We start from the raw sequence: 20,444 nt of genomic DNA, 5'->3' as shown, positions 1-20,444 counted from the left end.
TTACTCAAACTCATGTCCATTGAGTTGGTGATGCCATCCAGCCATCTCATCCTCTGTCGACCCCTTCTCCTCCTGCCCCCAATCCCTCCCAGCATCAGGGTCTTTTCCAATGAGTCAACTCTTCACATCAGGTGGCCAAAGTATTGGAGTTTCAGCTTCAGCATCAGTCCTTCCAATGAACACCCAGGCCTGATCTCCTTTAGGATGGACTGGTTGGATCTCCTTGCAGTCCAAGGGACTCTCAAGAGTCTTCTCCAACACCACAGTTCAAAAGCATCAATTTTTTGGCACTCAGCTTTTTTCACAGTCCAACTCTCACATCCATACATGACCACTGGAAAAACCATAGATATTAAAGCTCCTCAAATAATTTCTTCCAGCTTCTGACTTCCATACCTGCAGCACTCCCATGGTAATACTGATATAATCTAGGAGACAACAGTATCAGTTTGTTGCTTTTTGTGTTTTCTGTTTTTGTTTTGTTTTGTTAGTTTATTGAAAGCCATGCTTGGGAGGAAATGACCGACTGACTGTTCTTGTGGATGGTTTGGCAGAACCCTGGAGGCAGAGAGCCTTCTCTATCTGACAGAAGGGTGGTTCCACTGGGTGTGAGGAATCTTCTTCCTACAAAAAAAAATAAATGAGTCATGATAAGAATAGAGTGCCAGACCTCCTTTGTACTCCTCATGTGGAAAGGAGAATGTGACCAAATCCCTGGTGAATACAGCCCTTTTCCTAAGAGGGAAGAGATAAAAGGCTGTCAGGGAGAAGAGAACTGCTATTGAAGCTACTGCCTGGTCTACTCTCTCCTAGAAGTTTCCTTTCTGTCTTCATTTCTATGTCCAAGATTTTCTCTTTGTGGCTTGCTGTTATATCTATAAAAATGCCTTTCACTTGGCAACATCTTAGCTAAGAAAAGCAAAATATCTACCATGAAAAAACACAGCATGTTGAACTTGGTGTTCCTTTAGACTTGAGACGGTATTCTCGGGGAAACTCTGGAGTTGCCTAAAGGAAGTAAGCCCCTTGTCGTGTATGATGGGTAACACGGGATGGCTCTGGAGACATTGCAGGGGAATCGGGCCTCATCTCGAGTTGATTTGGAGTACACGGAGCGCTTTCGTGTTGCATCTCGTGTTGCATCTCTAGACTTGTGACAGTCTTCTTGAGGACTATGTGGAATTTCATCTAGGAAGTCAAGGCTCCTTTCGTGTTTGATGGGGAACACGGATGTGGTCTGCATGCAATGCAGTGGAATCGGGCCCCATTTTGAGTTGATTTAGGGTACACGGAGCTCTTTCGTGTTGCTGCGGGGACCTCAGGGTCCCACTAGACTTGTGACAGTGTTCTTGGGAACTTTCTGGAGGTCCATCAAGGAAGTCAAGGCTCCTTTCATGTTTGATGAGGAACACGGACTTGCTCTGCACGTAGCATTGCAATTGGGCTTCATCTTGCAGCGATGGGGAAGTCTCATGGTTTTTCTTGAGTTGCAGCGTGAATCTGGGGTATGTTCTCATGTTACGGCGGGGATGGCCCTCAAAACTCGTGTTGGTTCAGCGACTTCAGGACTCCTGTCTAGTTGCCAGCAATACCTTGGGATTCTCCTCGAGGCTTGGCAGGGCAATAGGGACGGCTCTCAAGGTGAGACGGGAGACCCAGGCTGCCTTCTCAGTTGCCACAGGGATATTGGGATTCCTATCAATTTTCAAGTTGAGTCAGGCGTCGTCTCCTTTTGACGCCTTGAACACCGTGCTCCTCTCGAGTTGTCAAAGGGATGTGAGGCCTCCTGTCGAGATGAGCTGGGGAACTAGGGCTTTCTCTAGGGTCTCCACAGGGTATTCAGGCATCCCTTCATCTTGGGAGATGAAAGACGAGCCTGCATTCAAGTCACTGCAGGGAAATCCGGCCTTATTTCGCATCAGGGCATCTCGGTGTCCATTCCATTTGAGACAGCAAACTCAGGGTCCCTCTCACATACCTATAGCTGAGAGAAGACTCCTCTTGAGATGCTTGTGGAACGCTGCATTCCTCTTGAGTCGATGCCAGGGAATCCACTCTGATCTCGAGATGATTTCAGCTACACAGAGCTTTTCTCGAGTTGCTGTGCTGAACTTGGTGTTCCTCTAGACTTGGGACGGTGTTCTCGGGGGATCTCTGGAGTTGCCTGTAGGAAGTGAAGCCACTTGTTCTGCTTGATGGGGAACGCAGGATTGCTCAGGAGCCAATGCAAGGGCATCGGGCCTCATCTTGAGTTGATTTGGGGTACACAGAGCTCTTTCGTGTTGCTGCGGTGACCTCAGGGTCTCTCTAGACTTGTGACAGTGTTCTTGGGGACTCTATGGTGTTCCATCAAGGAAGTCAAGGCTCCTTTTGTGTTTTATGTGGAACCCGGAATTGCTCTGCACAAAATGCAGTGGAATCGGGCATCATCTTGGCGGAGAGGGGGAAGTCTCATGGTGTTTCTAGAGTTGCGGTGGGAACCTAGGGTATATTCTCGACTTACGACGGGGATGGCCCTTCAAAACTCATGTTTGTTCAGCGACGTCAGGACTCCTGTCTAGTTGCAAGGGACACCTCGGGATTCTCTTCGAGGCTTGGCAGGGCAATAGGACCCCTCTCAAAGAGAGGCGGGAGACCCAGGGTCCCTTTGCTGGTGCCACAAGGATATTGGGATTAATATCAATTTTCAAGAGGAGTCAGGCATCATCTCCTTTTGAAGAATTGAACTCCGCGTGCCTCTCGAGGTTTCAAAAGGATGTGAGGCCTCCTGTCGTGATGAGGCAGGGAACTAGGGCTTTCTCTATGGTCTCCACAGGGTTTTCAGACATCCCTTCATTTTGGGAGATGAAAGACGAGCCTACATTTAAGTCACTGCAGGAAAATCCGGCCTTATTTCGAGTCAGGGCATCTCGGTGTCCATTCCATTTGAGGCAGCAAACTCAGGGTCCCTCTCACATACCTATAGGTGAGAGAAGCCTCCTCTTGAGGTGCTTGTGGAAAGTTGGCATTCCTCTTGAGTCAAATCCAGGGAATAAGCTCTCATCTTGAGTTGATTTGGGGTACACGGAGCTTTTTCATGTTGCTGCAATGACCTCAGGGTCCCTCTAGACTTGTGACAGTGTTCTTGGGGACTCTATGGAGTTCCACCAAGGAAGCCAATGCTCCTTTTGTGTTTGATGGGGAACACGGAATTGCTCTGCACGCAATGTAGGGGAATCTGGCCTCATCTCATGGCGAGTGGGATGTCTCATGTTTTTTCTCAATTTTCGGCGGAAACCTGAGGTATATTCATGAATTATGACAGGGATGGCCCTTCAAAACTCGTGTTTGTTCAGCGATGTCAAGACTCCTGTCTAGTTGCAAGGGACAACTCAGGATTCTCCTTGAGACGTAGCAGGGCAATAGGGACGCCTCTCAAGGGGAGGTGGGAGACCCAGGGTCCCTTTGCAGTTGCCACAGGGGTATTGGGATTCCTATCAGTTTTCAAAAGGAGTCAGTCATCGTCTCCTTTTGAAGCACTGAACTCCGTGTTCCTCTCGAGTTGTCAAAGGGGTGTGAGGCCTCCTGATGAGATGAGGCGTGGAACAAGGGCTTTCTCTAGGGTCTCCACAGGGGATTCAGACATCCCTTCATCTTGTGAGATGAAAGACGAGCCTGCATTCAAGTCACTGCAGGGAAATCCAGTCTTATTTCGAGTCAGGGCATCTCGGTGTCCATTCCATTTGAGGCAGCAAACTCAGGGTCCCTCTCACATACCTATAGGTGAGAGAAGCCTCCTCTTGAGGTGCTTGTGGAAAGTTGGCATTCCTCTTGAGTCAAAGCCAGGGAAGCAGCTCTCATCTCGAGTTGATTTGAGGTACACAGAGCTCTTTCTTGTTGCTGTGGTGACCTCAGGGTCCCTCTAGACTTGTGACAGTGTTCTTGGGGACTCTCTTGAGTTCCATCAAGTAAGCCAAGGCTCCTTTCGTGTTTGATGTGGAACACGGAATTGCTCTGCACGCAATGCATGGGATTCGGACCTCATCTCGCGTCGAGAAGTGCTAAAAATAAGGAGGTTATAAAGATTTTAATCCATGAAATTATCCCCAGGTTGGATTGCAACGGAGCTTTCAAAGTGACAATGGTTCTGCCTTAGAAGGTGTTGTAACTCTGGGGTGTCTAAAGCTCTAGGAATAAAATATCACTTACACTGTTCCTGTAAACCCTAATCCTCAGGGAAGTTTGAAAAAGCTAATGACATTATCAAAAGACATCTGCATAAATTAACTCGAGACACAGGACAATTGGTTTAAAGTCCTACTCATAGCTTTAATGAGGAGGGATGTTTAATGTTTCCTTTTAAATATATTTGTGGAAAGCCTTTCTTATGCATAGACATTGTTATAGACCCTGAAGTCTTGGACTTTACTAATTATGTAACTCAGCTCTCAGCTTTTCAACAGGCATTAACAGAACTCTGGGAGTTGACTCCTGACCCAGCTTGAGTCAAGCAAGCCTCTATTTGAGCCAGGAACCGAGATCCTCATAAAAACATTGGGGTCTGGGGGCCCATCCCTTGAGCGCCTCTGGGAAGGCCCTTACCAGGTTATTCTTTCTTGTCCCACAGCTGTCAAGGTGCCAGGAATTGATTTGTGGGTACATCACACTCGAGTTAAGAAGTGGCACCCTGACCAGAACTAAGTGACTTCATTTTATGTCTTTACTCTCTATGCTCTGGCTTTGTACTTTTCACTGACGTGATAATCTATGTAAGTCTACTTATGCTGACTCCAAAAATCCTGAGTCTGCTGTTTGAACCTCAAGACAATGCTTGGGCTCACTCCTACGCAGCATTTCACAATCAGTCTAACTTCTGGGTCTGTGGAGAGCTCCCCTCTTCATCAGTGGAAGGCTTCCCGTGGTGGACATCTCCACTTCAAGGAAAGAACTTTCTCCAAGTCTGCAAATACCTTCAACAACAATCACATGTGATGCCTCTTCTTAAACTGATGACATCTAAAGAACACTAAGATGGACTGATGTAACTATGGGCATAATGTGACTTTTCATTTTGATTTTAACTTGGTTTAATGACTATTTTGCCTTACATCTGTAACTGTATAATGGGGTTTTCTAACCGTCTAAAAGCTTTTAAGTTACAAATGGTTGTCCAAGCTCCTATGAGTGCCACAGCCTCCTCCAACTATTACTTGGCCCCTGGATCAGAGACCCTCATTATTAGGGTTAGGAGAATATGTTGCCTTAACAATTTAGGGACCACGCCCCTAGACAGCAGGAAGTATTTATGAAATGAAAACAACGCCCCTTTCCCTTGACAACATAATCCTCCTTAAACAAAAGGGGGAAATGAGAAAGTCAATTCCTCGGCAGATTGATAGGAAATCCAGGGGTCCCCAAGGAGAGAGGTGTCTGGAATTATCAAGGAGGAAGAAAGGACAAACTTTTTTTGTCCCTCTACATTCCTTAGGATTATATAGCAATAATGTATCCTGCTTGAGGACAGTCTCTGGAAAAAAAACTTTGGGCTAATCCTGTTATCTTAAGGTGTAAATTATGGGAGTAGGTCTAGCAAGGTCTTTACAACCTCCAGACATTCTTTTGATTCGCTGTAATAACTAATTACCTTGGACGTGTTGCAAGAGAGCATCAATGGCCAGACACACTGAAACCATAATCACAGGAAACCAGCCAATCTGATCACACGGACCACAGTCTTGTCTAACTCAATGAAATTAAGCCATGCTGTGTGGGGCCACCCAAGTCAGAAGGGTCATGGTGGAGAGGTCTGACAGAATGTGGTCCACTGGAGAAGGGAATGGTAAAACACTTCAATATTCTTGCCTCGAGAACCCCATGAACAGTATGAAAAGGCAAAATGATAGGATACTGAAAGAGGAACTCCCCAGGTCAGTAGGTGCCCAATATGCTACTGGAGTTCAGTGGAGAAATAACTCCAGAAAGAATGAAGGGATAGAGCCAAAGCAAAAACAACACTCAGTTGTGGATGTGACTGGTGATAGAAGCAAGGTCTGATGCTGTAAAGAGCGATATTGTATAGGAATCTGGAATGTTAGGTCCATGAATCAAGGCAAATTGGAAGTGGTCAAACAGGAGGTGGCAAGAGTGAATGTTGACATTCTAGGAAGCAGTGAACTAAAATGGACTAGAATGGGTGAATTTAACTCAGATGACCATTATATCTACTACTGTGGGCCAGAATCACTTAGAAGAAATGGATTGCCATCATGGTCAACAAAAGAGTCTGGAATGCAGTACTTGGATGCAATCTCAAAAATGACAGAATTATCTCTGTTCGTTTCCAAGGCAAACCATTCAATATCACGGTAATCCAAGCCTATACCCCAACCAGTAATGCTGCAGAAGCTGAAGTTGAACAGTTCTATGCAGACCTACAAGACCTTTTAGAACTAACATCCAAAAAAGACGTCCTTTTCATTATAGGGGACTGGGATGCAAAAGTAGGAAGTCAAGAAATACCTGGAGTAACTCAAAGGCAAATTTGGCCTTGGAGTACAGAATGAAGCAGGACAAAGGCTAATAGCGTTTTGCCAAGAGAACACACTGGTCATAGCAAATGCCCTCTTCCAAGAACACAAGAGAAGAGTCTACACATGGATACCACCAGATGGTCAGCACTAAAATCAAATTGATTATATTCTTTGCAACCAAAGATGGAAAAGCTCTATACAGTCAGCAAAAACAAGACTGGGAACGGACTGTGGCTCAGATCATGAACTCCTTATTGCCAAATTCTGACTTAAATTGAAGAAAGTGGGGAAAACCACTAGACCATTCAAGTATGACCTAAATCAAATCCCTTATGAATATACAGTGGAAGTGAGAAATAGATTTAAGGGACTCGATCCAATAGACAGAGTGCCTGATGAACTATGGATGGAGGTTTGTGACATTGTACAGGAGACAGGGATCAAGACTATCCCCATGGAATAGAAATGCAAAAAGTCAAAATGGTTGTCTGAGGAGGCCTTACAAATAGCTGTGAAAAGAAGAGAAGCATAAAGCAAAGGAGAAAAGGAAACATATTCCCATTTGAATGCAGAGTTCCAAAGAATAGCAAGGAGAGATAAGAAAGCCATCCTCAGAGATCAATGCAAAGAAATAGAGGAAAAGAACAGAATGGGAGAGACTAGAGATCTCTTCAAGAAAATTAGAGATACCAAGGGAACATTTCATGCAAAAATGGGTTCGATAAAGGATAGAAATGCTGTGGACCTAGCAGAAGCAGAAGCTATTAAGAAGAGGTGGCAAGAATACACAGAAAAACTGTATAAAAAGATCTTCATGACCCAGATAATCACAATGGTGTGATCACTCACCTAGAGCCAGACATCCTGGAGTGTGAAGTCAAGTGGGAATTAGAAACCATCGCTAAGAACAAAGCTAGTGGAGGTGATGGAATTCCAGGTGAAGTATTTCAAATACTGAAAGATGATGCTGTGAAAGTGCTGCACTCATAATACCAGCAAATTTGGAAAACTCAGCAGTGGCCACAGGACTGGAAAAGGTCAGTTTTCATTCCAATTAGAAAGAAAGGTAATCCCCAAAAATGCTCAAAATACCACACAATTATGCTCATCTCACACACTAGTAAAGTAATCCTCAAAATTCTCCAAGCCAGGCCTCAGCAATAGGTGAACTGTGAACTTCCAGATGTTCAAGCTGGCTTTAGAAAAGGCAGAGGAACCAGAGATCAAATTGCCAATATCTGCTGGATCATCGAAAAAGCAAGAGAGTTCCAGAAAAAAACATCTATTTCTGCTTTATTGACTACGCCAAAGCCTTCGACTGTGTGTATCACAATTAACTGTGGAAAATTCTGAAGGAGATGGGACTACCAGACCACCTGACCTGCCTCTTGAGAAACCTGTATGCAGTTCAGGAAGCAACAGTTAGAACTGGACATGGAACAACAGACTGGTTCCAAATAGGAAAAGAAGTATGTCAAGACTGTACGTTGTCACCCTGCTTATTTAACTTATATGCCGAGTACATCATGAGAAACGCTGGGCTGGAAGAAGCACAAGCTGGAATTAAGATTGCCAGGAGAAATATCAATAACCTCAGACATGCAGATGACACCACCCTTATGGCAGAAAGTGAAGAAGAACTAAAAAGCCTCTTGATGAAAGTGAAAGGGGAGAGTGAAAAAATTGGCTTACAGCTCAACATTCAGAAAACTAAGATCATGGCATCAGGTCCCATCACTCCATGGGAAATCAATGGGGAAACAGTGGAAGCAGTGTCAGACTTTATCTTTTTGGGCTCCAAAATCACTGCAGATGGTGATTGCAGTCATGAAATTAAAAGAAAATTACTCCTTGGAAGGGAAGTTATGACCAACCTAGATAGCATATTAAAAAGCAGAGACACTACTTTGCCAACAAAGGTCCATCTGGTCAAGGCTATGGTTTTTCCAGTGGTCATGTATGGATGTGAGAATTGGACTGTGAAGAAAGTTGAGCACCGAAGAGTTTATGCTTTTGAATTGTGGTGTTGGAGAAGACTCTTGAGAGTCCCTTGGACTGCAAGGACATCCAACCAGTCCATCCTATAGGTGATCAGTCCTGGGTGTTCATTGGAACGACTGATTCTGAAGCTGAAACTCCAATAATTTGGCCACCTGGTGCGAAGAGCTGACTCATTGGAAAAGACTCTGATGCTGTGAGGGATTGGGGACAGGAGGAAAAGGGGATGATAGAGGATGAGATGGCTGGATGGCATCACCGACTCGATGTACATGGGTTCGAGTAAACTCCAGGAGTTGGTGACTGACAGGGAGGCTTGGCGTGCTGCGATTCTTGGGGTCCCAAAGAGTCAGACATGACTGAGCGACTGAACGGAACTGAACTGATCTGAATAACTAATTAAAAGTAAAGTAAAGTTGCTCAGTCGTGTCCAACTCTTTGTGGCCCCATGGACTGTAGCCTACAAGGCTCCTCTGTCCATGGGATTTTCCAGGCAAATGTACTGGAGTGGGTGGCCATTTCCTTCTCCAGGAGATCTTCCTGACCCAGGGATCTAACCTGGGTCTCCAGCATTGCAGACAGATGCTTTACCATCTGAACGATATAATTCCATTGCTAACACTTGCAAGGGGCTACTCTTTCTGCCCCCTTCTGATGCCTATGTCAGAAGCTTTCTCTATCTCCTTTATACTTTAATACAACTTTATTACACAAAAGCTCTAAGCAATCAAGCCTTGTCTCTGGCCCCGAATTGAATTCTTCTCCTCTGGAGACCAAGAATTCCAGTGTCTTTCCGTGGTTCAGCAATACCTTTCAAAGATCATCCGGGAGATTCTGGCCATGTACCCCAGGAACATGGTCAGATGGGGGGCACCCTTGAGACTGTGGGCTTTTGACCCAGGTGCAGGGTGTTGGAGTGGCAGGAATCCTGGATAGTTTGCACATGTGACCCCAGGTAAAGGGTCTGGGAGGTAAGGTCACCTTGGAGACTGTGAATATGTTACCCAAGGTGCAGGGTGTAGGAGATAATGTTACCCTGGAGAATGTAGACTTCTAGCACAAGGGATAAGTTCTTGACATTGGGGTCTCATGGGAGACTGGATGATTCCACTCAGACAGTGTGTGGGGATGGGATTCACCATGGAGACTGTAGATATGTGATCTCAGGTACAGGATTTCCGAGGGGGTCACCCTGGAGCCTGTGAATATGTGATTCCAGGTGCAGGGTCTGCGAGGGAGTCACCATGGAACCTGTGTTTGTGTGACTCCAGGTGAGGTCTACAAAGTTTTAACAAACAGGAGGCTGTGGACATGTGACCCCTATTACAGGGTGTTGGAGGGGGTAACCCTTGTGGCCAGGGTCATGGGATGCAAGGTTATATGTCTGGGAGGTGGGGATACCCTGAGAGTATGGAAGTGTGACCCCAGGTACAGGTTCTGGGAGTTGGTGCCATCCTGAAAATGGTGGACATTTCACCCGAGGTATGGTTTCTGGGAGGTGGGGTCACCCTGAAGACTCTGGACATGTGACCCCAAATGCAGGGTCTGGGAGGTAGACTCACCATGGAAAAAGTGGACTTGTGACCCCAGGTACAGGATATTGAGGGTGGGGTCACCTGGAGGCTGTGGACTTGTGACACCAGGTACAGGTTATACAGGGGGCCACCCTCGAGACTGTGGACATGTGATCACAGGTGTATGGTATGGGCAGTGCGGTAACCCAGGAGATTGTGGATATATGACAGTAGGTACAGGGTCTCAGGTATGTCACCATGGAAAGTGTGGACATGTGACCCCAGGTGCAGGTTTGGGTGGGGTCACCCTGGAGACTGCAGTCGTGTGACCCAAAGTTCAGGGTAGGAAAAGGGTTTCACCCTGCAGACTGTGGATATATGACCACAGGTACAGGATCTGGTGGTAGTCACTGTGGCAATGGTGGACATATGAAACCTAGTACAAGTTCACGGAGGGGGTCACCCTCCAAGACTGTGTACATGTGACCCTCGTTTCAGGGTCTGGGTTGAGGTCACTCTGGAAACTATTTGCCATGTGACTTAGGTGCAGGGTTAGGGGATGCGTTCACTTTGGAGATTGTGGTCATGTGACCCCAGATGCACCATTTGGGAGGCAAATCATCTTGGAGACTGGATACGTGACCCTTGATCCAGGGTCTGAATGGGATCCCCCAAGGTGAGATTGTGAATATGTGACTCCAGGTGTAGGGCCTGCGAGGGAGTCACCTTGGAACCTGTGTTTGTGTGACTCCAGGTGGAGGGTCTGGGAAGTGATGACACTCTGGAGACTGTGAACATGTGACCCCATTATAGGGTCTTGGAGGGGGTAACCCTGGCATCCAAGATCATGGGACACCATGTTAAATGTCTGGGCGTGTGGTAACCCTGAGACTATGGAAGTGGGACCCCAGGTACAGGTTCTGGGAGTTGGGGCCAACCTGAGTGACTGTGGATGTTTCACCCTAGGTACAGTTTCTGGGAGGTGGGGTCACCCTGGAGACTCTCGACAAGTGACCCCAAGTGCAGAGTCTGGGAGGGGGGCTTATCCTGGAAACAGTGGACTTGTGACCCTAGGTACAGGATCTTAATGGAAGGGTCATCCTGGAGTCTGTTGACTTGTGACACCAGGTACAGGTTTAGGAGGGGGGTCACCCTGGATACTGTGGATGTGTGATCCCAGGTGCATGGTATGGGAAGTGGGGAAGCCCAGGAGACTGTATATATGACACTAGGTACAGGGTCTGGGGGATGACACCATGGAGAATATGGACTTGTGATCCCAGGTGCAGGTTCACAAGGTTCAGGGCACAAAATGGGTCTCATCAGGCAGACTGTTGAACTGTGACCACAGGTTCAGGATCTGTTGGTGGTCACTGTGGCAACGGTGATCGTGTGAAATCTGGAACAATTTCAGGGAAGAGGTCACCCGTGAGACAGTGGACATGTGACCTTAGGTGTAGGTACTGGTATGTGGTCACTCTGGAGACTGTGGATGTGTGAGTAAGGTGCAGGGTTAGCGGATGGGGTCACTTTGAAGATTGTGGACATATGACCCCAGATGCACTGATTGGGGAGGCAAGTCATCCTGGATACTGGACATTTGACCCTAGATGCAAGGTCTGAACTGGGTCCCCCAAGACACTCGGATATCTGAATCCAGGTACAGGGTCTGGGATTGGGGTGACCCAGGAAACTCTGTATATGTGACCTCAGGTACAGTGTCTGGGAGGTACGGGGTCACTCTGGGGACTGCAGGCATTTAATGGCAGGGAAATGGTCTGGAAGGGGTGTCACCCTGCACGATGTGGATATGTGAACCCAGGTGCAGTGGGTGAAGTGGGGTTCATGCTGGAAACTGTTGACATGTGACTCCAGGTGCAGGGTATGGGAGGGCAAACATCCTGGAGATTGTGGATGTGTGTAAATAAGCACAGGGTCTGGCAGGGGAGGGTTACCCTGGAATCTGTGGCCAAGTCACCAATGGTACAGGGTATGAGAGGTCGGGTCACACCAGATACTGAGAACATGTGACCCAAGTTACAGAGACCAGGAAGGAGGTCACCACGGAGCCTGTGAATCTGTTAGCACATGTGCAGAGTCTGGGAAATGACATCACACAGAAGTCTGGGGACATGGGATGCCAGGTGAACGGTCTGGGAGGGAGTCACCCTGGAGTCAGTTGACGTGTGACCCCGGGTACAGGCACTTGTGCATGGGGAAAGCCTCGAGACTGTGGACATGTGATCCCAGTTACTAGCCCTTGAATGTGGGTAAATCCAGGAGATTCTGGACATGTGACCCCAGGTCCAGGGTGGGGAAGTTGGGGTCACCCTGGTGACTGTGCCAATGTGATCCCATGTACAGAGTCTGGGGAGGCGTGTCTTCCTGGCCACCATGTACATGTAACCCCAGGTACAGGGTTAGAGATACGGGGTCACCCTGGAGACTGGGGCAATGTGACCAGAATTACAATATTCTGTCAGGTGTAGTCACCCTGGCAACTGCAGAGGTGTGAGAGCTGGTGCATGATCTGGGAGGCATTGCCACCCAGGAGACCATGGATGTGTGACCCTAGGTTCACGGGCTTGGAATTGGTGTCACCCTAGAACCAGTGGGTGTTTGAACCCAGTACAATTGTTTGACAGGTGGTGTTACCCTGGGCGCTGTGGACATATGAACCCAGGTGCAAGTTCTGGTGAGTGGGGTCACCCTGAGACTATCTACGTGTGACCCTAGGTACAGGGTTTGGGAGTTGGTGAATGTGCCCATGTGACACCATGTACAGTGTCTAGGAGGGTGTTCACCCTAGAGACTGTGGGTATGTGTCCCAAGGTACAGTGTCTGGAATGTGGGTTCATGCTAGAATCTGTGGACATGTGATGCTGGATGCTGGGGTCAATAGTCCAGCATCTGGAAGACTGTGGTTATGTGAGCCCTGGTACAGTGATTTGGATGAGTCACCAGTGAGACTGTGGATATGTGGCTCCAAGTGCAGGGTCTATGAGGGAGTCAACCTGGAACCTCTGTTTGTGTGCCTGCAGGTGAAGGTTCTGGGAAGTGATGACACACAGCAGACTGTGGACATGTAAACCACATTACAGGGTCTTGGAGGGTGTAACCTTCTGGACCAGGGGCATGGAACAGGCTCAATGTCTATGGAAGAGTGACTCCAGGTACAGTTTCAGGGAGTTGGGACCATCCTGAAAACTGTGGACGTTTGTTCCCAGATAAAGTTTCTGGGAGGTGGGATCACACTGGAGACAGGAATGTGACCCCAGGTATGGGATCTTGAGGGTGGGGCCATCCTGGTGGCTGTGGACTTGTGACACAAGGTACAGGAATGGGATCAGGGTCACCTTGCAGACTGTGAGCGTGTGATCCCTGGTGCATGATATGGGAAGTGGGGTAACCTGGGAAACTGTGGATATATGACACTACGTACAGGGTCTGGGAGGATATATGACACTAGGTACTGGAGTGGGCAACCCACTCCAGTACTCTTGCCTGAAAAATCCCATGGATGGAGGAGCCTGGTAGGCTGCAGTCTATGGGGTCGCTAAGAGTCAGACACGACTGAGTGACTTCACTTTCACTTTTCACTCTCATGCTTTGGAGAAGGAAATGGCAACCCACTCCAGTGTTCTTGCCTAGAGAATCCAAGGGATGGAGGAGCCTGGTGGGCTGCCATCTATGGGGTCACAGAGTTGTACACGACTGGCATGACTTAGCAGCAGCAGCAGAAGCAGCAGCACACGGCCTGGGGGATGTCACCATGGAGAGTATGGACATGTGACCCCAGGTGCAGGTTTGGCAGGGGTGACCCTGGAGACTGGCTAGGTGGACCAAGGTTTAGGGTACAAAATGGTCTCACCCTGCAGACTGTGGATCCTGACCACAGGTACAGGATCTGGTGGTGGTCACTGTGGAGATGGTGCATGTGTGAAACCTGATAGAAGTTCAAGGAGGGGGTCAATATGGAGAAGGTGGAGGTGTGACCCTATGTGCAGGGTCTGGAGTGAGGTCATTCTGGAGACTGTGGCTGTGTGACTAAGGTGCAGGGTTAGGGAATGGGGTCACTTTGCAGAATGTGGACAGGTGACTCCACATGCACCGTTTGGGACATCCTGGAAACTGTGGACAAGTCACCAAAGTACAGGATATGAGAGGTGGTGTCACACTGGAGACTGAGGACATGGGATCCAAATTACAGGATCTGGGAAGGGGATCACCATGGAGACTGTGGATCTGTGACCACAGGTATAGAGTCTGGGAAGTGATATCACCCAGGAGACTGTAGACATAGGATGCCAGGTGAAGGGTCTGGGAGGGAGTCACCCTGGAGACTGTGGACGTGTGACCCCAGGTAAAGGCTCTTGAGGGTGGGGAAAGCCTGGTGACTGCGACCTGTGACCCCAAGTACAGGGTTGGGAATTTAGCGTCGCCCTGGAGACTGTGCCAATGCGACCCCAGGTACAGGGTCTGGGGAGAGGTGTCATCCTTGCCACCGTTGATATGTAACCCCAAGTACAGTGTCTGAGATGTGGGGTCACCCTGGAGACTGAGGCCATGTGACCGAAGGTACAATAGTCAGTGAGGTGGGTTCACCTTGGAGACTGTGGACGTGTAACCCCAGCTGCAGTGTCTGGGAGGGGTGTCAACCTGGAGACTGAGGACGTGTGAGACCAGGTGCATGATCTGGGAGGGGTTGTGACCCAGAAGACTATGGATCTGTGTCCCCAGTATCAGACTTTGGTGTGGATGTTACCATGGAGACTGTGGATGTTTGACACCAGGTGAAGGGACAGGGAAGGACATCACCCTTGAGACCCTGGAGGTAGGATCCCAGATTCAGAGTCTGGGAAGGGAGTTCTTCAGGAGTCTGTGGAAATGTTATGTCAGAAAAAGGGCCTGCAGTGGTTACCCTGGTGACTATGTACATGTGACACATAATACAAATACTGAGATTGGGGGTCATCCTGGAGACTGGAGAAATGTAACCACAGGTGCAGATTCTGAGGACGGGGTCACCTTGGAGACTGTTGACATGTGACATCAGGTGCTTCATCTTGGAGGTAGATCATTCTGGAGATTCTGGACATGTGACCCCAGGAACAGGGTCTGAGAGGGGGTCACCCTTGAGATTGTGGGCTTTTGACCCAGGTACAGCATGTTGGAAGGGTGGTAACCCTGGAGAATGTGCACATTTGACACCATGTACAGGCTCTGGGAGGTGAGTTCACCCTGTTGACTATGGCTATGTGACCCAAGGTGTGACTCTGGAGACTATGGATATGTGACCCAAGGTGTGACTCTGGAGACTATGGATATTTCTCACCCAAACCAGGTCTGGGGATGGGGATCACACTGGAGGCTGTAGATATGTGACCCCAGGTGCAGGGTCTGCAAGAGGTACACCCTGGAGCCTGTGGATATGTGACCCTGGGTGCAGGATCTGGGTGCTTGGGTCACCCTGGAGACTGTGGTCATGTGAGCCCCAGTGTGGGGTTTTGGATGAGTCACCCTGGAGACTGTGGATAAGTGACTCCAGGTGCAGGGTCTGCAAGGGAGTAACCTGGAAACTGTGATTGTGACTCCAGGTGAAGGGTCTGGGAAGTGATGACACACAGCAGACTGTGGACATGTGATCCCCATTACAGGGTCATGGAGAGGGTAACCCTGGCTAACAGGGACATGGGAAACCGGGTTCAATGTGTGGGAGGTGGGGTAACCCTTAGACTATGGAAGTGTGACCCCAGGTACAGGTTCTGGGAATTGGGTCCATCCTTAAAACTGTGGATGCTTCACACCGGTAGCTTCTGGGAGGTGGGGTCACCCTGAAGACTCTGGACATGTGACCACAAGTTCAAGTTCTTGGAGGTGGACTCGACATGGAAATAGTGGACTTGTGACCCCAGGTACAGGATCTTGAGGGTAGGGTCATCCTGGAGGCTGTGGATTTGTGACACCAGGTATAGATTTTGGAGGGTTCACACTGGAGACTCTGGATGTATGTTTTCCTCTGCAGGAGAGCTCCAGTGAACCTAGGTCTGTCTGAAAAATTCTTGGATCATGTGGGGAAACACCCTGTGTGTTAATCTGGACACCCAGGTTCAAATTTGCATATTTTTCTCGGGTGGCCCTAAAGCGGTGTGACCTATCCACATCTTGAAAATCCGTCCAATTGCCATTTTCTTACTTTTGACAGAGCTAACTTTGTTCCACCCCTGGGGTTTCTGAAGCACATGGGAGGCTCGCAACTCCTATCTTTGGGCCTATTTACAGTGGAATGTCACCTCACAGAGGTGACCACAGTAAGGGACCCAGCACTCTGAGACATATTCCCGCAGTCTGCTTCCTCATGGGCAGTACCAGTATCACCTAGATATGTGTTTGAAAGGTGGGAAAATGCACCGAGACACACGGCACAGACTCTCGAATTTAGGTCCTCTGAGCAGAACTGGAGGGTTCATGTCTTAGGAGCTAAAGAGTTCCTGCAAGAGAGAGGTTTGAAAACACACTCTCTGTGGATGCCTTTCCTTCCTTGAAGAAATATAGGTTTCCCAGTATCCTGCGAACTGAGAGTCACACAGTGCTTGAAAAGTGCTCGCTTAGACATGAGTTTTCAATGGTAATTTCCACTTGGGGCTGTAGCCAAACAGAGGGGTCCCACACTCACTGGGAAAGGCAAAGCAATATCTAAATGTCTGTTCCATCCCGTTTTCTCTGTAGGAGAGCTCTAGTGAGCGTAAGTCTGTCTGGAAAATTCTTGGATCCTTTGGGGACACACCCTGTTTGTGAACCAGGATACCAGAATGAGGGGGCACAATTCGTGTTTCTCTCTGTGGGCCTTAAAGCAGTGTGGCCTAGCAACAGCTTGAAAATCCATCCAATTGCTCTTTTCTTGATTCTGAGAGAGCTAGATTTGCTCCATCCTTTTTGATTTCTGAAGCAAGTGGGTGAATTGCAACTCCCAGCTGTGGGCCTTTTTACAGTGGAATGCCACCTCGCAGAAGTGAGTATAGTGAGGGACCTAGCCCTCTTGGACACACTCTCGCAGCCTGCTTCCTCATGTGCAGTGCCGGTATAACCTAGGAATGGCTTTGCAAGGCTTGGAAAGTGCAGGGAGAAACATGGCCTTGACTCTGGAATTTAGTTCCTCTGAGCAGTACTGGAGGCCTCCCATCTGGGAAGCTAAACAGTTCCTGCAAGATAGAGGGTTGAGAATACACTCTCTTTTGATGCCTTTCTTTCCTTGAAGGAAGATATCTTTCCCTGCATTCTGTGAACTGAGAGTCACACACTGCTTGAAAAGTGCTTGCTTGGAGGTCATCTTTCAGGGGCACTTTCTCCTTGAGTCTGTGACAATAGGGAGGGGCAAACCAACTTCCAATGTCTGTTCCATCCCATTTTCCCAGCAGGAGAGGTCTAGTGAGCCTAGTTCTGTGGAAAATTCTTGGATCCTGCCGGGACACACCCTGTGTTTGAACCTGGATACCTGACCTACAGGGCACAATTCGCATTTTTCTCTCAGGGGGCCCTAAAGTGGTTCGGCCTAGCAACAGCTTGAAAATCCGTCCAATTGCTATTTTCTTACCTCTGACAGAGCTAGCTTTGCTCTACCTTTTGGGGTTTCTGAAGCAAGCGGGTGGCTCACACCTTGTAGCTTTGAGCCTGTCACTGGAATGTCACCTCACACAGTTGACCACAGTAAGGCACTCAGCCCTTTCAGACACACTCCTGCTGCCAGCTTTCTCATGGTCAGTACCGTTATGACCTAGGAATGTGTTTGCCAGACTCGGAAATTACAGGGAGACACATGGCCCTGACTCAGGAATTTAGGTCCTCTCAGCAGACCTGCTGGTCTCATGTTTTAGAAGCTCAAAATTTCCTGCAAGATAGAGGTTTGAAAACACACTCTCTGTGGATGTCTTTCCTTCCTCAAAGGAAGATAGCTTTCTTCACATTCTGCGACCTGAGAGTCACACTCTGCTTGAAAAGTGCTTGCTTGGAAGTCTATTTTCAGTGGCAATATCTCCTTGAGGCTGTGACCATAGGTAGGGGTCCCACACTCACAGGGAAAGGCAAAGCAACCTCCAAATGGCTGTTCCAACCAGTTTTCTCTGTAGAAGAACTCTAGGGAACAAAGGTCTGTCTGGAAATTTCTTGAATCACGAGGGGACACATCCCGTGTGTGAACCTGAATACTGGACCTAGGGTGCACAATTTGTATTTTTCTCTCTGGGTGCCATAAAGAGGTGTGGCTAGCAATTGCTTGAAAATCCATCCAATTACTTTTTTCTTACTTCTGACAGTGCAACCTTTGGTCCACCATTCAGGATTTCTGAAGCAAGCTGGTGGCTCACAACTCCTAGCCACGTGCCGATTTGCCATGGAAAGTTACCTCATCTAGGTAAGCACAGTATGGTACTCAGCACTCTCAGACACACACCTGAAGCCTGTTTTCTCATGAGCAGTCCTGGCATTACTCAGAAATGTGTTTACAAAGCTCAGAAAATGCTCAAAAACACACTGCCCTTGCTCTGAAATTTAGGTCCTCTGTACCAACCTAGAGGTCTCACATCTTAGTATCTAGACAGTTCCTGATATAGAGAGCCTGTTTCCTCATGGGCAGTCCTGGTATGACCAAGAAATGTGTTTACAAAGCTCAAAAAGTGCAGGAAAACACATTGCCCTGACTCTGGAAGTGAGGTCCTCTGGGAAAATATGGAGAATTCACATCTTTGAAGCTAGACAGTTCCTAATAGATAGAGTCTTGAAAACACACTGTCTATAAATACATTTCCTTCCTCAATGGAACATAGGTTTCCAGCATTCCATGTCCATAGAGTCACATACTGCTTGAAAACACTTGTTGGAAGTCATTTTTCATTAGCAATTGCTCCTGATAGTGTGACCATAGGGAAGGCCACCAAACTCACAGGAAAAGGAAAAGTAACATTCAAAGGTCAGTTCCATCATGTTTTCTCTGTAGTGGAGATTCAGTGTGCCTAGGTCTGTCTGGAAAATTCTTGGATCCTGAGTGGACACATCCTGGGTGTGAACATGGACAGTGGACCTTGGTGGCAAAATTCACCTTTCTCTCTCAGTTGGCCAAAAACAGTACAGCATAACAACTACCTGGAAATGCATTTAGCTGCTGGTTTCTTACTTCTGGCAGTGATCGCTTGGTACACCCTTTGGGATTTCTGAAGCAAGTAAGCAGCTAGCAACTCGTAGCCACTGGCCCATTTACAGTGGAATGCTACATCATCTTGGTAAGTGCAGCATGGCACCCAGCAATCTCAGAAACCCTCCTGCAGCCTGTTTTTTCTTAAGGGCACTTCTGGTATGACCTAGGAATGTGTTTACAATGCTCAGAAAGTGTTCAGTTCCGTTCAGAGCTCAGTTATCCGACTCTTTGGGACCCCATGAATCGAAGCACACCAGGCCTCCCTGTCCATCACCAGCTCCCGGAGTTTACTCAAACTCATGACCATCGAGTTGGTGATGCCATCCAGCCATCTCATCCTCTGTCATCCCCTTCTCCTCCTGCCCCCAAGCCCTCCCAGCATCAGGGTCTTTTCCAATGAGTCAACTCTTCACATCAGGTGGCCAAAGTACTGGAGATTCAGTTTCAGCATCAGTCTTTCCAATGAACACCCAGGACTGATCTCCTTTAGGATGGACTGGTTGGATGTCCTTGCAGTCCAAGGGACTCTCAAGAGTCTTCTCCAACACCACAGTTCAAAAGCATCAATTCTTCAGTGCTCAGCTTTCTTCACAGTCCAACTCTTACATCCATACATGACCACTGGAAAAACCATAGCCTTGACCAGATGGACCTTTGTTGGCAAAGAAATGTCTCTGCTTTTTAATATGCTATCTAGGTTGGTCATAACTTTGCTTCCAAGAAATAAGCATCTTCTAATTTCATGGCTGCAATCAATATCTGCAGTGATTTTGGAGCCCCAAAAATAAAGTATGACACTGTTTCTACTGTTTCCCCATCTATTTTTCGTGAAGTGATGGGACCAGATGCCATGATCTTAGTTTTCTGAATGTTGAGCTTTAAGCCAACTTTTTCACTCTCCTCTTTCACTTGCATCAAGAGGCTTTTTAGTTCCTCTTCACTTTCTTCTATAAGGGTGGTGTCATCTGCATATCTGAGGTTATTGATGTTTTCCCGGCAGTCTTGATTCCAGCTTGTGCTTCTTCCAACCCAGCGTTTCTCATGATGTACTCTGCATATAAGTTAAATAAGCAGGATGACAATATACAGCCTTGACATACTCCTTTTCCTATTGGGAACCAATCTGTTGTTCCATGTCCAGTTCTAACTGTTGCTTCCTGACCTGCACATAGGTTTCTCAAGAGGCAGGTCAGGTGGTCTGGTAGTCCCATCTCTTTCAGAATTTTCCACAGT

At 47.8% G+C, this 20,444-nt stretch overlaps 1 long non-coding RNA gene across 1 annotated transcript; it reads left to right on the top strand.

Annotated features, from left to right (window-relative positions):
* Positions 1-5,758: 5,758 nt before the first annotated feature.
* On the top strand, positions 5,759-19,548 carry LOC122453307. Its single transcript, XR_006273001.1, has 3 exons — positions 5,759-5,769; positions 14,768-14,773; positions 19,404-19,548. It is a non-coding gene; the product is annotated as an uncharacterized LOC122453307 (long non-coding RNA).
* Positions 19,549-20,444: the final 896 nt, after the last annotated feature.

This window comes from Cervus canadensis, chromosome 14 (assembly GCF_019320065.1).
Source record: "Cervus canadensis isolate Bull #8, Minnesota chromosome 14, ASM1932006v1, whole genome shotgun sequence".
NCBI classification, from domain to species: domain Eukaryota; kingdom Metazoa; phylum Chordata; class Mammalia; order Artiodactyla; family Cervidae; genus Cervus; species Cervus canadensis.
The sequence above is the reverse complement of the archived record's forward strand: the minus strand, read 5'-3'. Positions and strand labels throughout refer to the sequence as shown.